Below are 14,607 nucleotides of genomic sequence, written 5' to 3'. Positions count from 1 at the left end.
ATTGAAAACTTGATAAAACTCAAAATGTGTTGCCCACATTCCCCAGGCACAGAGGGGAAATCTTCAGCAGCAGTGAGTAGAGATGTCACATGTTCCCCGGTACTGACTGCCTCTTGCCATCACACAGCACCCGGGGGGGACATACATTGGTATAGAGGCACATAGACCCATGCGAAGGCATGCAGAGTTCTCCCGCCCACCTGGAGTCGTCTGATGCTGCTGGGGAGGGCTGTGGACATGGCACAAAGAGGGGAGAGCAGAGGCTTCCTCTGCGGTCCTCCCCAGTGGTAAAGGGGGCTAAGTCATGCCTGGGCGAGGCTGTCCCCAGCCCCAGCCCAGCCTTCTGGGAGTCCCAGATGCCGGCTGATTTTCCACTGAGAGCCTGGTCCCTGAAAATTAAGGTTTGCCTCAGCTGGGAGCATCCTCACTATAGACTCTAATGCCAGAGAGGGTCCTCACCGCAGGCTGGGACGCTAGGGATGGTTCTGACTGCAGACTGTGGCATCCTGGAGGATGGTTTCCTAAAGCAGTGGTGCCTGCAGGGTGGAGAAGCCCAGGGTGCTGGGTGGAGAGCCACGGGGTTTCATAGCTGCTGAGAAACTTGCGAACTGGAGGTCAGCCATCCCTGGGGCTGCCTCCACCCCCGTCTGTGCAGTCGTGGTGGCTGTGGCAGTCCATGTTGGGCGGCGGGGCCCACATTTTCCAGCTGGGGAAACAGAAGCCCAAACATTTATGTGCCCTACTATGTGCCAGGTCCTGTGGGGGACATAGCTGAGAAGATGTGGGCCTGTGGCCCTTAGGGAGCACAGCCAGCGAGGGGAGATACTATAGTCCCCCTGTGGTGTGGAAGCCACACTGCACCCCCTCCCCTGCCACTGCAGGGGTGCTCATGCTGGGGCCGCCATACCAGGCCAGGCCCCTCTCTGGCCTGTGACCGTGTGAGCACCATGGTGCTGCTGCAAAGCTGCGTTTATATTGCATCGATGAGTGCCAACCTGCAGGAAACTGGCGGGCAAGACTCCAGGTCCTGGAAATGCTCATTTTGGAAGAGTCCACTGAAGTTATTTAATTAGCTTGGAAATGTGGTTGTCTCAAAAGACCAGAGCTTACCCTTGAACATCTCGTCTGAGCCCTTTAGCGATGTTTAAATTGCATTTTGTTAACATCCTGGGTCCTGGCTCTCAGAACCATACTGCGGTGGAGTAGGTTCTAGTTCAAACCTTGATGGAGAGTGTTGGCTCTGTGCTTCCGCCAAGAAGGGAGAGTGGGGCTCAGTAGGGCTCCAAGCCTGCTCTAGGCTTGGGCAGAGGGGAGCACAGTCCTTGGAGAGGAGGGGCAGGACAAATAAATGTTCCCCCCCAAACCATTAACAGCAATAACCTCAACTGTTCACCCAACACTTTGCAGTGTGCAAAGCCCTTTTCTCAGTGGTTATTTCAGCTGATCTTCACAACAGTCTGGAGAAGTAGTAGACATTATTGTTCACCCCATTTTATAGATGAGGCAACTGAGGCTCCAGGACATTGATTGACTCAGCCAGGGAGCAGGACAGCTGGGATTTGAACCTGCACAGCTGAGACCCAAATAAATTTCCACACGTTACCTTGCTGTTTGTGCAGAGCTCCGTTCCCACCTCAAGGCTGCCACCAACTTGCTTCAGCCCAAATGTCACTTCCTCAGAGAGCTCTTGGTGACCCCCCAAATCCAAATTAGTCCCCTCCCCATGATTCTCTCTCGTGGCACCGTGTCCTTTAATTCACGGCATTTGTCAGCGTTTGTGGTTGTCTGCTTATCTGTGTGATGAATTGGTTAACATCCAATTTCCACACTGAACTGTGACCTCCATGAGGGCAGGATCTGGTCTCTCTTATTCACTGTTGTGTCCCCCCCCGTGTGACACAAAGCCTGGCACATAGAAGGCACTCGGAAAATATTTGTGTAATGAGTGATGTGGCTCCTTCTGTTTGTCTGGACTTCAGTTTCCCTAACGGTGGAATGAGGTGGTTGGACTCCCCAAGGATCCCTCCAGGTCTCTTGTGCTGTCGCTCAGAGAGTCTCCCTAACTTAGAACTTTATAAAGGAGACATCAGGATTCCCTGAGATTGACTAAGTCCCCCTGGTGGCATGAACCAACCTTGATGTAAACAGATTTAGCAATTACAATCTAGACTTCTTATAGTATATCAGTTAGCTTTTGCTGCATAATAAGCACCCCAAAACCTAGCATTTTGGAACGACAAATATTTATCTAGTTCATGATTCCATGAGTGGGCAGTTTGGCTGGGTTCAGCTGGGTGGCTCTTCTGGTTGTGGCTAGGATGATTAAGTGGCAGCAATAAGCTGCCAGGTCGGCAGTAGGCTGACTGGTATGGGGGACTCACTTCTACTCTAGATGGTCTCCCGTCCTCCAGCAGGCAGCCTGAAATTGTTCACGTGGTGGCAGAGGGTTCCCAAAGCAGCAAGAGCAGAAGCTGCAAGACCTCTTGAGGTCTAGGCTTAGACCTGGCACATGAGTACTTCCAGCACATTCTGTTGGTCAAAGCAAGTCAGAAGCCCAGTCTGATTCAAGGAATGGGGAAATAGACTCCACCTCTTAATAGGAGGAGCTACAAAGTGTTGTGGTCTTTAAACAAACTACCACATGTGGGGAACACGTGGGACGTAGTTCATGCCAATTTTGCTGAAGGATAACTTAGACTCTTCCAGGACCTGCAGCTCCTCATGGCTACACGGGGCTCCACTGGTCTCTAGTTCCGTATGTTTCCTTCCAGTCTTTTCCCTGGAGTGCTTGCTTGAACCCACACGTGCACATATGCACACCAACGCCCTATCACGGTGTGTGGCCTCGTCAACCGTAGGAATTGTATTGTCCCAATTACTGAAGGAGTGATGTAAACATGTGGGCAAACTGAAGGTCTCGTAGCCAATAGAGGATTCAGAGGATAAACACTCTAAATGGCATAAAATGCATTTTATAAATACAGTTAAAAACAAGATTCACCCATTCAGCAAATGTTTATTGGGCACCTATTATGTGCAAAGCTCTGGACACAAGCGGGAAGCCATTTCTAGAAGACGTTTGCTTCCAGAATATCCAATTTCATCATGTTAAAAACCTGTTCTTTAATGTAACCTTCACCTGAAACACCAACTTCTTTGTTTAGAAACTGCAGCTGAGACAGAGGTTCCTATGGGATATATATCAGCCAACTCTGTCCCTTGTAAAAACTTTTCCGACCAGCTCTTATGGGCTTGAAGTTTCTTTTGCAAATGCATGCTCCATTGTTTGGTTTTTGTAAGTCTCCACAGAATTCCTGCATAGCTGCCTTAGCTTTCACAAATTATCGCTTTTTTTTCCCCTCCCTGAGCCTTGTGTTTCTTCTGTACCCGGCTTGCCTGGGTGGTCTGAGATGGGGATGCTGTCCTCAGGCATGGCTTTCGGCCCCTCAGCAGCTGCTGGGGTGGGGGGCCTGGTAGGGATCAGCTCTTCCCTGTATTGAGAGGAGAGCCTCTCTGGGAGTGACAGGGACTGGTATTTCCTGGTTATGTGACCTGAGAAGAGTCTCCTTCGTCCTGAAGGAGAAGGTGCAGAGGGTGCAGAGGAAAGGAACTGGGCTAGAGTCTCAGCAGACCTGGATTCAAATTCCAGCTCTTCCGCATCCCAGCCAGACGCCCTTGTGCAAGTTGTGTTAGCTTTCCATCCAATGGGAAGAGTGACGCCAGCCTCCTGGGGTGCTGTGAGAAGCATGGGAGGTGTGTGCTGTGGGTTCTGTTGGTGCCTCTCCCAGACTCCCTTCACCAGGCCAGGGCACCCATCATCCAGCTGGTGTGAGTGTTGGCTGCTAACCATTCATAGCTGCCCCTTCTCTGGAGACCTGGCCTCTGCCTAATGGGAACCATGAACTGGGATGGCGTGTGGGGGATGGTCTAGAAGGCCAGGTGCCTTGTCTCAAGGGGGATCAGCTCTGCAACTCCCCACGGAGCGCTAGCTGACTCCAGCTGAGGCCACATCCTTGCTCGGCTCCTTCCCCTGCCCTGTCCTGCTTCCCTCCCTTCCCTTCTCCCGAGTTACTTCTCAAGAGGTCACTCTCATAGGAATCCCCATCTCAGGCTCTACTTCAAGGGAATCTAACCCAAGATAGTGTTTAAAGTAACAGTGTTTGATGAAACCAGCTATGAGTTGTTTTTATTACCATAAATAATGCTTTGATTGTACTAGATGACTCTCTGGTCACCTCTTGTGCTCATTTACAACTCTGTGCCTTTGTGTGCACTGTTTCCTCTGATAGGAATCCTCTAGCCATTTTCACCCAACAAATGCCTGTTTGTTCTTTCAAGGGCACTGCAAATGTCACCTTCTCAGTACAGGCTTCCTAGCTGTGGAGAGAGTTTTCCACTGTCACGGCTCTAAGTACCGCTTCTTCTAAAGATTTCCAACTTTGTCCTAAGAATTATTGAAAGAACTTGTGTGTGTGTGTTTGTGTGTGTGTGTGTTTGTGTGTGGGGGGGAGGGGGAGAGAGAGAAAAAATGAATGGGCACATGACTACTTCCAGCACATTCTGTTAGTCAAAGCAAGTCACTGGGCTTCGTTAATGAGAAAGAGAGAAAGAGAGAGATTGAATGACATGATCAAATTTGCAATTTTAAAAGCTCAATGGCAAGAGTGGATACAGGAGACCACATGGGAGAGTGTGGTAATAGGCCAAATGAAGGATGATGTCTTAGAGTGCAGTGGAGGCGGAGGAGATGGAAAGAAGTGGGTGGATGTGAGATATGTTTTGGAAATATATTGGTAGGTCTTGATGATGATGGATGTAGAGAGAGAAAGAAATGGAAGAGTAAAGGATGACTCCCAGGCTTCTAGCATGAGCCCATTCTCCAGCATGGTGTTACCCTTTTCTTAGCTGGGGGAAGGCCTGGGGAGGTGCAAGTTTGATGAGGTCAGACTTGGACTTGTTACATTTGAGATGTTCAAGTGGAGATGTCCAAGTAGGTAGATGGTTATACACATCTGGAGCTTGTGGGGGAAGTGAGCTTGGAAGTCCTCAACCGATGGTGTTAAAACCTTGAGAGGATGAAATGTATGGGAAGAGAGAAGAATGAGAAGAACAGAGGAACAATGCCTCTTAAATTGAACCCCAACACTGGAAAGCAAAGTAGAGGATGAGAAGAAGACTGTGGAGTAGGTTGAGAAGCAGTGGCTAGAGAAGCAGGGGAGAACATAGCATCTTAGAAGCCAAGAGCAGAGTGTTTCAAGAAGGAGGAAGGAATCTGGGAAAAATGATGTTGGATCAATAGCTCCTTTGTTATCAAAGGAAAAATTTTAAGTAAATAAAAGATTTAAATGTACTCAAGGAAACCGTAAAGGCACCAGACAAAAACCTTTAAGGTATACTTTACAACTTGGAATGAGAAAGACATTTCTATGACTCAAAGTCTTAGAAGAAAAGACTTAAAGTTTTTACCATAAATTAAAATGGAAAACAGCTTTTGTATGGCCAAAACAGCATAAGTAAAGTCAAAAGACAAATGAAAAATTGGGCAAGAGTATGTTCAACTCACAACATAGTCAAAGGACTAATCTCCCTCATATATAAAGAGTTCCTAGAAATCAATTCAAAACCCTGGCAGGAAAATGAGCAGGAGATAGTTTACATAAAAGGAAATACAAATGGATCTTAAATTTATGAAAATGTGCTAAAAATAGTTCATAAGAGAAACAAATTAAAACTACCATTTTCACCTATTAGATTGGCAAAAATCTAAAGGTTTGATAGCACACTCTGTCAGAGCCCGTGTGGGAAAACAGTCACTTGTATACATCGCTGAAGGGAGAGTAAATTGGTGTAACCCCTATGGAGGGCAAATTGGCAGCATTTATCAAAATTACAAATGCATTAACCTTTAACCCAGCAATTCCCCTTTTGGAAACATATCTTACAGATATATTTGTACACATGAGCGATGATGTAGTTGAGATTATTCATTTTGGTATTGTTTATATGGCCAAAGATGGGAAACAACCCAAATGTGCCACAATGTGGGATTATTTAAATAAATTTGTACATCTATCCATTGGAATACTTGTGGCTGTGAAGAAAGAATGAGGAAGTTGAAGTGATAGAGAAGTTCTTTAGATACATTATTTACTGAAAAAAAAAAAGCAAGGTGGAGAACAGTAAATACAGCATGTTATCATTTTTGCAAAACAGGTAGTAAGAATGTATGTTTCTGTGTGCTTGTATTTGATCAAAGCAACTCTGGAAGCACATATGGAAACTTACCACAGAGGCTTTGTACATGGTGTGTGTGCGTATGTGTGTGTGTGCATGCGTATGTGTGTTTGTGTTGGTTTATGTGTACATGTTGTGTGTGTGTGTTATGGAAACTGGGCAGGTGGACAGGGGTAGAAGAGAGACTTTTCACTGTACCTTTTTATACATCAGGGGTTTTAACATGGGGATTTGTTATAATTTCAAGAAATTAAGTAAAATTTAAACAGGAAGGAGAGAGTCAGATGCTCCTGAGGGATTGATTGGGAGAAGAGTTGAAATAACGTGCCATAGTTTTAGGAAAAAGGAAGTCATCCTGGATCTCAGAAAAACCAGCTTCCGTGTGTAGGCGACGTACCGCGGGTCTCAGGTCCCAGGGTGGATGGAGGGGCAGGTGTGAAGAGAGGATGTAAACAGTAAGTGCAGACCTCCTGTGTGAGAAGTCTGGCTGTGCACGACAAGGGTGAGGGCCGTCACTCAATGAGATGATTCCACAGAAGGGATTTTTTTTTTCAAGATGAGAGAATCTTTAGAATGTTTAATTGTTGATGGAGGGCATCCAGGAGAACGGGTGAAGTTCAGGGTTCAAGAGAGGGAAAGGTTAATTTATAGTTTAAGTTTGGGAGAAAGTGGGAGGGGTGGGTCCTGCCCGGAGGTAGAAGCTCTGGCCTTAGCCAGGAGAGGGCACAGAGAGGAAAGGGAGTGTGGTTTTGTAGATGGGTTGGCTGGGAGCAGAGTGTGTCTGCACCTGAAAGCATCTGTCTTCTCAGAGACGTTGGCGGGCAGGTCACCTGCTGAGAGGCAGGGCACTGGAGGTCTGAGGGGTGGAGAAGGTCTGTGATATTTGCTGTGACGCGTGGGAGACTGAGCTCCTGGTGCAGGCACTGAGGGGGCAGATGGTTGTGTGCATCCAGGGCAAGCATTAGCCAGGCAGGCGTACGGGAAGGAAGCTCAAACTTTTTTTCTCGGGAGACTGAAGTGAAGGACCAGGGAATCTAAGCTGGGCGAGGAGAGAAGAGAGGAGGGCCCTTGGCTCACAGAGTCCCTGAGGGAGGAGCTGGATGGTGAGGACTCCTTAGTCACAGAGTGGGAAGTGGGGTGGTGATTTGAAGGTGAGCAGCCGTGGGCATTGACGGGGTCCTGGGTGTGTCTGGGGAGTGGGAAGCTGACACAAAGTGGAGTAGAAGCTCCTAGGTGGTGAAGAGCCAAGAATCCAGCATGAGTATGGTGGCTGTGCTGAAGGGACCCAGGGTGATGCTGGGGTGGGGTGGTTGGGAAGTGGAGCCCAGAGCAGAAGGCTGGGAGCATGACGGGGAAGGAGGACGAGCGGGGGCTGCGTGGGCAGCATGAGCGGCTGGATGCTGATGGAGCTGAGTGGGGTGGGAGTGGGATTTGTAGGGAAGGTGGATGGTGGTCTGGATGGGGCAGTGGAGAGGGGGGAGGATGTCAATTCCGCCTTCCAACCTGAGATACGTGGGCGGTGGGGGAATGGGCAGCTCACCCGCAGAACGCGTGGAGGAGACAGGTTCCCACTGAGACAGGAGGCAAGTGGAAGGTGTGTTCTAAGATGCGGCTGGGGAAACAGGGGATTTCGTTGTTCTTAGAGGGGGAGTCCCAGTGGTCCCAGGGCCTGTTTGTGAGGAGAGAGGTACTGCACAGTAAGGCATGAAGGTTCAGGGGGCTTACACTGGAGGTGCTCCTTGGGGAACCCTGGGGCCTACGGAGCATGGTGAGTACACCAGTTAGGAGCACTGCCAGCTGCTAGCAGCACCCAGTGTGCCCACCCACTGCTCCTTCAGCATCCCTTCCTAGATGGACCAGCAGAACGTGGGCGGGAGTGGAGTTATCATGTCATAAAGGCCAAGATTCCCATACTACAAACTGAGGCCTCGCAGCACCTCGCACCGCACTGTCACACAACAGGCACACAAGGACTTTGAGTTGAGTGGATTCTTGCTGTTGGTCCTGAACACCACTCTGTTTGTGCGACAGCCTTCCTTCATAGATACTCAGGGATGCCTGGTCTGTTTCTTACCACTTGGGTCAAGCATAGACCTAGAGTGGGTCGATGGTATAACCAAGAGGCCAGAAGACCAGGAGCCAGTCAGGGTCAGACCTGCAGTCCCTGGACACTGTCCTTGTGGTCTTGAAGGCGCAGCCTCCTTCCAGCAGGGGGCAGTGTATGATGCCCGGAATGGGGAAGGAGCCAGGAGGTCTGAGTTCCAGGTTCTGCTGGGCTCCATCCTTTTCACGTGTTGGTATCTCTCTCAGCCTCAGTTTCCTCGTGTGAATAATGAGGGTGAATGGTCTGTTGGCCTTTTCCAGCCCTGAATACTGATGATGCTGATGGTAACGAACGTTTACTGTGCACTTCCTTGGGCTCAGGCACCGGGGCCACGTGTTTTCCGTGGCTAGTCTCACTTCATCCTCACATTAACTCTGTCGGCTAGGTCCTGTTGCTGTCCCATTTTACAGAAGAGGAAACTGCAGGCAGACAGACAGAGAGAGAGTTGAGTCTTTTTGAAACAAACAAACAAAGATACTTCCCAGTAAATGCCCTGGGAGGCAGGACACCCTCCTGCCACTGTTGAAATCTAAGATTCTAGGCTTAGTAACTCCGGCTTCTGAATCTGTGTGCATCATAAAGGGCAAAAACAACGTGGCTTTTATTGCTTTAATTAAAACCTGGGTGAAGAGCTCGCGATTCATATTAAAATGAAATTGTGTTTCGCCTGCTGTGGTGCAGAGAAGGGAGCAGCAGCGATTACTGCTAAGATTACAAACAATCAAAGAGAAAAGGCCTTTTGCAAGCATTTCCTATTAAAGCCACAAACATCACACTTTAAAAATAATTATGGTTGTGTTATCGGAACATGATTCATGAATTCTGAATAAATATGAGGGGCCTTAAAGGAAACTGTTTCAAGACCATAGATTTTGTTCAAATCTGATGAAATTTAATATCATTTCGCAGCTGGAGAATAAAATGCCAGGAGGGAAAAAAACCCCATCCTATGTATATGGAGAGAATTGAGTATATATCAGACTGAACTAATGAGCTTTCCTTCATCAGGCCTATGCACGTGCTCAGAAAAATGGACGAGCCTCTCTTGTTTTCATTGAGAGAAAACTGCTGAGAAGGATTCGGTACTCACACCTCACCAATCTTCATTTTGCATCCCAATGGCTAAAAATGTATTTATTTTAAAGTTCTCGATTCCTGGCTGTGAGAGGTTTAAATATTTGAGGGCACAGGCAAGGAGGCATTAGCACACGGATTTGGCGGGGGGCGGGTCTTGGTCCACATTTATTGCACCTCCTCTGTAATAAAGATATTCTTCATACAATGCAGTGGATGTTTACAGCGTATAGTTGTGTTTCCTTCCAACTATTATGAAAGAAATTGAATCCCTGGAAACGTTCACTCTCTCTAAATGGGGTGGAAACAATGAAGATGGTGCGGGAAGTTTATGGGTTGGGGGAGGGAACAGCAGTGGGTTGGAAACGTAATTTCAAGGATTTTCTTTAAAACAGTACCCCTGTCCGACTCCCAGCCACCTTGAACTTAGTATCTTCTGTAGAGCCTGGGTCTTTGCTGGCGAGGGCGGGAGAGCTCCTGACTTAACACATTTGTTTACTGCTACATGTGAGCTCACCCTGTGATCAAGGAGTAGAAATGAGGCCAGATGTGGGACCATTCTGGAAAGGTGCTTTGCTTCTGGAGGGTCAGGAGCCTGGGACTGGCTCTCTTCAACCTGTCTCGCTGTGTACCCTTGGGTGGGTCATTTGCCTCTCTGAGCCCTGGTTTTTGCATCTGTGAATGGTAGCTGAATGGGTAAGTCTCAGAGAGACCTTCTAGGTTATGTCTGTGGCCGAGGGATTGGCCTCCTGCACACCTTACCTGAGTCCCTAGGAGGGACAGTGGTCTGTCCAACAGGCCAGAGACTGACCTCCCCCACCTGACTGAGTCTCCCCAGTGCTGAGGGGACCCCCAAGGTATTGGTCAGTGGCTCTGAGTGAGGTTTCAGCCCGCCAGTGGCGACAATAAAAAGGTGCTGTTGGTCGGATGGGCTATAAGCGTAATGACACGAGCAGACAGACCGGAACTCAAATTCTGGTCTTGACATTTCATGGCTGGGTGACCTTGGACAAGTCAGCCAACTTTTTCAAGCCTCAATTTTGTCTTTAGAAGCTCCTCAGAGTGGTGCACGGAGAAGTAAATAAGATGCATTTAAACCCAAAGTTCTTATTATAGTGCTTGGTACGTGGCAAATGGTAGTTAGCATGAGGTGCTATTAAGGAATCTGTTTTACAGATGAAAAGCTGATTTTCAGGAAGGTAAAACAACTTGCCCAAGGTCATCCCCCCAAGATGTGCTGGGCGCAGGAGTCAAATGCAGCATCAGAAATATCAGCAAAGGGGAGGCCAGTCAGCTATTATATCTCATACGAATCAAATTATGTTGAGGGTTGAAATTGAGAAGATGATATTGGAACTATCTTGCTTTTAAAATGTGCCAAGAAATGCTCCCACAAAATAAAATTAGTAGAAAATGCCTCCTGATAATTGCCAACCCGTTGAAGATGCCCGACGCCTCCCCACCTGTCTCCCTTTGACCACCTCCAGCCCGGTGCTCCAGGGGACAGCTGGGCTTGCCAAGCCTCCTTGATTCACATCCCACTAACATTAAGAGGCCGTCATGCGGTCCAGACAGCCAATTTCTCCATCTCTCATGTCTACTCAAAGCCTGTGGCTCTGTTGGGGAAAAAATGTTCAGGTATGCAGTGGGTGCCCCTGCCGGGTCTGGCATCCTTCATCCTGCCAGCTCCTGGGAGAGTGTGGAGCACAAGGGACTCAGGTGAAGGTGAGTGGCAGGTCTGTGCTCCGTGGGACTCCTACTTCCGCCTTGTTCTCGCTGTATGATTGTGACCAAATTACGTGACCTCTCTTAGCCTTGCTTTCTCCCTCTGTAAAATGGGGATGTTATTACCTACCGGCAGGTAAAGAAAAGCAGAAATGGGTGTAGTTTAGTTAAGTAGTTTAGTTTAGTTAGACTAGTTAAGTGAGTAGGTTAGTTAAGGTTAGTTAAGAGGACTAGTTAGGTGGGTATAAGGTAACCAGCTTGGCCAGTGCTGGTTATGATAGGAGCTTGATAAAGTTTTTATTGTTAGAGTTTGCAATGTAGAGAAGCAAAATAGTGAAGGAGCTAGGGAAATGTTTGGTAGCCCCAGTTTTCTGTGAACATTTTTTACATAGGACTGGGGTGGAATGAATAAGATGAGGTTGTGTTTCAGGTAAACAGAAATCCAGCCCGGAAGCCCTCAAGTCAGGCCAGCACTGCGGGCCTTGGAGATGCTCCTGTTTGCTTGGTGGCAGAGCCTGAACAACCACCCAGGGACACCGACCTGGCAGGGTGTGGGGGGGGTGACTCACAGGAGCCTGGGGGAGCTGGAGTACATGGCCTCGAGAGAAGGGTGTGCCAGGCTGGGGAGGACAGGGAGAGGGGCTGTGTGAACAACTGTTGGCTTTGGAGAGGGAGATGGGGAAGGAGGGCCTTGTGGAAGTCTTGCTTTGCTGGCCTTCATGGACAATTTCTGAGATAGCAGTGGGAGAAGTACAGAGGAGAAGCGGTGAGGAAGCACTTGGAAATTTATGAAATACACATTGGCAAGGATGTGGAGGAACTGGTGCCCTCATCCGTTGCTGTGTTAATTGGTACAACCACTTTGGAAAACCATTTCTCAGTGTCTAAAGCTCTGTGACCCAGTAAGGCAACTCCTAGGTGTGCCCTCAACAGAAGTACATTCCTCTATTCACCAAAAGACACTTATAAGAATGTTCATAATAGTACATTTCATAAAAGCACAAAACTGGAAACAATCCAAATGCCCATCAACAGCAGAGTGGATAAACGATTGCAGAATATTCTTGCACAGTGGAATACTATGCAGCAACGAGAATGAGCAATTTATAACCATAAGCAATAATATGGCTGAATCTCACAAACACCAGGTTGAGTGAAAGAAGCCAGACAGCAAAACAGGACATCCTGTATGATTCCATTTACATAAAGCACATGAACGAGCAAAACGAATCTATGGTGATAGAAATCTGAATTGTGGTTACCCTGGTGGCGGGTGGGCAGCAAGGGGCCTTGAGGGGCTGGTAAGGTTTTCTCTGTCATTTGGGTCCTGTTTGCACAAGTCTGTTTGCTTTGTGAAGATTCATCATTGAGCTGTACATTATGACTTGTGCACCTTCTGTTGGTATCCTATGCTACAATAAAGAGCAAAAAAAATTGTCAAGATATCTGTACAGATGTCTCCATTTTTAGAGACACGGCGAGATGGGAAAAGAACCTAGCCGGATCTGGTCATCTATATCTTGTGTCTGTCAGATCACCAGGGTAGTATGTTCCCACTGGGGGTGTGGACAGACTAGCCCTTTACAGCCTGAGCAGTTTATGTAACTTCCTGGGTGGGGAAGAATTATTTTAGCCTCATAATGGATGATGAACTGTGAAATTGCTCCAGCCATGGCTCGGCCCAGGGAAACAGGTGGTGTGGGCTTCCCTGCATCTGCTCAGCTCTGCAGGCCCCGACCATCACTCCCCTTTCTCTTTGGACAGAGTTTTAGGAAATGTTTGAAAATATGAACATCTGAAAAAAAAAAAAGTGTGTGTGCATGTGCGTGCATGCGTGTGTTTTTGTGATGCTATGTTGTGATGCCAGAAAATCTTATTTATGGAATATTTGAAGATGTCTGTGGAAAAGTGCCTGCAGGCACATGCGCAGATACACACATGCTTGTATGCAGACACATGCGTGCACAAGTACAAGCATGTGTGCACGTCGTGCTCACCCAGACGTGCTTGCTGATGTACATCTTTTCATGCATTAAGCAGCACTCTGTGACTCTGGGCAAGTTACTCAACCTCTCAGTGCCTCAGTTTCCTCAGTGAAATGGCGATAATGATAGCACCCAGCTCTTGGGGCTGTTCTGAGCAATACTCACACTTACACACACATACATGAATGAGATTTCTATTTGTGTTTATTTGTTTAATGGCTGCTTCCCTCCTAGACTGTTGGTTTCATGGGAGCAGGGACCTGGCACATAGTAGGAGCTGAGTTAATATCCGGTGAGTGAGTGAGGCACTGAATGAATGAATGAATGAATGAACAGCTCTCACAGATCCACTGGCACGTGTGCAGACATTTAGACACCTTCACAGACACATTTGTACAAGCATTTGTACCTCTCTGCAGACACGTCCATTCACGTGTGTAGACATATACAGGGTACACCCACAGACATGTCCAGGCTCAGAACTCAGGAGGGTGGGTTTTGCTGCAGTTTTGAGGCTGTGGACTGGATGTCAGAACACGGGGTTCTGTTTGTGGCTCGAGTAACTCTTAATTTCTCATGTGACCTTGGGTAAGTCTCTCCAGCCCTCAGAGGTCAAGGACTCCTAGCTGGGACGTGACAGAACTGGACTCTGAACCGTGGCCTGTCTGGGTCAAAGTCTACGCCTTTAATGCATAAGGCCTCGCGATCCACGGTGTGATCCGCGGGCCCGCAGCATCACCTGGGTCTTGTTGGAAAAGCAGCGTCTCGGGCCCCACCCTGACCTCCTAAATTGGAACCTGCACTTTCGCAAGGTCCCCAGGAGATTTGTGTACACATTACACATTGAGAGGTGTGGCCTAAAGTGCACTGTCTCCCCTAAGCGTTAAGAGGAATTAGGGTCCATGCTCAAGGGGTTCATAAACCGGGCGGGGGGCCGGGGAGACACAGGCACAGGCCCACCCTGAGGACCGCTAGGGAGAAGCAATCAGAGAACGGGAGAGGAGGCAGCGGGGAGCTCCCCATGGAGACAGAATCAACACGGAAGCTCAGCGTCGCACACGAGGGAGCCCAGTCCCTTCTGTTTATAAAGAGGCAGAATCATGCAGTCCTTATGAGTACCAATTCATGAGCTAGGCTTTTAAATTTAAAAACAACATGCATTAATTATCTCTTAAGTTCCCGTGGGTCAGAAATCCAGGTGTGGCTTAGCTGGGTGCCTGTGGCTCAGGATCTCTCGTGAGGCTGCTGTCAAGGTGTTGATCAGGGCTATAGTCTCATCCGAAGTCTCAACTGAAGGAGGATGTGCTTCCAAGCTCATTGGTGGTGGTTGGCAGGATTCAGATCCCCCGAGCTAGACTTTTGAATCGGAATCCTGGCTCCATCCCTTCCTAGCTGTTTGACTCCAGCAAGTTTCACATCTCAGTGTCTTCATTTCTTCTTCTGTGAAATGTATGTAATAGCACCTGCCTCACAGAGTTGTCGTGA

General features: G+C 48.1%; 1 protein-coding gene across 1 annotated transcript in view; it reads left to right on the top strand.

Annotated features, from left to right (window-relative positions):
- The window catches only part of TOX2 (TOX high mobility group box family member 2), a 140,194-nt gene that overhangs the window by 53,886 nt on the left and 71,701 nt on the right, over positions 1 to 14,607 (top strand). The window lies entirely within an intron of this gene.

This window comes from Diceros bicornis, chromosome 19, assembly GCF_020826845.1.
Source record: "Diceros bicornis minor isolate mBicDic1 chromosome 19, mDicBic1.mat.cur, whole genome shotgun sequence".
In the NCBI taxonomy this organism is placed as follows: Eukaryota; Metazoa; Chordata; class Mammalia; order Perissodactyla; family Rhinocerotidae; genus Diceros; species Diceros bicornis.
Note: the sequence above shows the minus strand (reverse complement) of the source record. Positions and strands in the feature narration are given on the sequence as shown.